Consider the following 2,281-nt stretch of genomic DNA (forward strand, 5'->3'; position numbering starts at 1 on the left):
CGATGGCACCCTGCCCCCCACGACCTCCCAAGAGGAGAACGAGCGGTGCCATTCTGGTCTTCAAATCTCTAGTCTGGGGTTCTGTGAGATTTCATGGACCGAGGCTGTCTTCTGCCGCTCTTCATACGTCCCTGCAAAAGGGCGCTGAGACGAGCGTCTGAAAACAGCACAGGAAGTTAAACACTAATACCCACGGCTGGCAACAAAGAGCAAATGTCAGAACAGCCTCGCCGCAGAGACGCGGCGTCTCCAGAGTCTCGTAGAAAATGGTAAAAAGATTAGCGGCTGAAAAGGCTGGGCAGGGGGATGAGCAATAGCAGAATGGGGTGGGGGGGCAGGCAGCACGAAGGGGGCTGCTTCAGTTATTGTGGTCAAGTGTGTGTGTGTCTGTATGTGTGGGGGGGGTTCTCTTATTTGTACCCTCCCCTACCCCCTGCCAGGAGGTTGAAAAAATTCCTTTTGTGATCAGTCATTTTCAGGGAATTTCAAGATGCATGAAATTGGCTTTTCGTCCAAATGTTCCTTGCCGGCCTAGGAAATCTTCACTGGATTAAATGCGTGAGAATAAGCAAAGGCCGCAGAAGTGAGGCGTCCTTGGCCAGCACCCTGGGGGACGTGTCCTCATCTCAGGTCTCCTGCTCCCCTCCCCCAGGCTCGCCACTGCCCACCTGAGCAGACAGACCAGGCAACCACGCGGAGAAACGTGCGGGATGGATTTGAACCCTAAGATGTGGCCACTGCCTCAAAGCAGGAGAGTGTCCCTGAGTCCCTGTGTTCTGGCCCAGGGCAGAGCGCAGTGACCAGCCGAGGTCAGGATCCCGAGGGAGATGTGCCCTGCCCGCAGGCGGGAGGTTGTGAGACCAACACAAGCTGCAGAGCAACCCAGAGTCCAGAATCTGCTGTTGGAAAGCCACAGCCACCAAGGCGTAGGTTTACAAATGCACAGGGAGGGTTCTGGAAGGAACTACATGAGGAGGCTCCTTCCGGGAGAGGAAGTGGAGGTAAACGTCTTTGCATTTTACGCTATGCTTTCTGCATTATCTCAATTTTTATTTGCCACGGTTTAAATACTGGGTCGCTGGAAAAGTCATGACGCATTTTTGTGTAGAAAAATACAGAAAAATATGTCATGACTCTTCTGATGACTCAATATTTCTAAATTAGAAAGCGGTTAGAAACCTGTACGTGTGTGATTGTCCCAGACTCCCTCACGGACACTGTCGGCGGCAGGGCGGGAGCAGGGCTCCGGGCAGGTGGCGCCTCCCCGTGGGCGGGCTCAGGGCGCCGGCCAGCAGTGGAGAGCCTCCCTCTCGGCCAGGGGCTGCTGTGGGTTTAACAATGGAAACATGCATTTTACAAATGAGAGGATCAACAGCCGGGAAATGATATTTTTAGCTACGGTGGCTCTTTGCTTCAAAGGCGTATGTTTCATCTAAAACCAGGCAAACCTCCTACAAAGTTGCCTGTTTGCAGGGATGATTAGCATAATACGAGCAGGAGAGAAGGCCTGGCAGGAGCGCCTACTACAGGGAAGGCTTTCTCCTGAAATAGAACTGCCAGGGGAGGGAAGTCTTATCAATGGAGCCAAAGCCCTTCCTCACCTAAAGCAGGACTGCCACTTCACACGACGGCCCGCCATGGCAGCACAATCAACGCAGCCCTCGGGCCGAGGACCCCAGTGCCACCGCAGCTCTGTCCTGGAAGGCCACCCTCTGGGGGCTACTTAAAATCACTCTGGCCTTGTGCAACCGCCTCCTTCCAGGGGCTGCTTTCCTCGCTGTCCTTTCTGGGGGCTGGGACTTGGGACAGCAGGCGGGTCGATCACAGCAGGACAGATGATGAGATCTCGGGGCGGGGGGGATGCTCCTGTGGGTCAGACCACCCTGCCTCTCTGAGCGGCCTCTGTCCCCTCGTCCCTCTCGGCCACTTGTGCCAGCTGGCCTCTCCTCTCCTGGGCTCCTCGCTCTTCCAGGCCACTGCGTTGGCCCGTGGGCATGTCCTTGCTGTCTCCTCCCTCCTGGAAGCCGGTGGCTGGCTCGGGAAGGCTGAACCTGCGCTGTGCACATGTGAAGAGAGGCTTGAACTTTTCTCCCAACACGACGAGATGAAATGAAAGCTGTGACCTTCGGGAGTTGTAATTACTGATACTCATCTCTGGAGCCGCAGGAGAGGCAGATGACACTCACAGCTGCTCCGAGAGCCATCTCCCTGGGCTCTGTCACACCAGGCCTGGAACCCCATCCTGAGAGAGTGAGGCCTGGGGCCTAAGGGGGGCAGCTGC

At 55.9% G+C, this 2,281-nt stretch overlaps 1 protein-coding gene across 5 annotated transcripts in view; it reads right to left on the reverse strand.

The window, feature by feature from the left end:
* Positions 1 to 2,281, reverse strand: part of VAC14 (VAC14 component of PIKFYVE complex) — a 121,614-nt gene that overhangs the window by 27,607 nt on the left and 91,726 nt on the right. The gene's annotated exons all lie outside the window — the stretch shown is intronic.

This window comes from Tupaia chinensis, unplaced genomic scaffold, assembly GCF_000334495.1.
Source record: "Tupaia chinensis unplaced genomic scaffold, TupChi_1.0 Scaffold000355_1, whole genome shotgun sequence".
NCBI classification, from domain to species: Eukaryota; Metazoa; Chordata; class Mammalia; order Scandentia; family Tupaiidae; genus Tupaia; species Tupaia belangeri.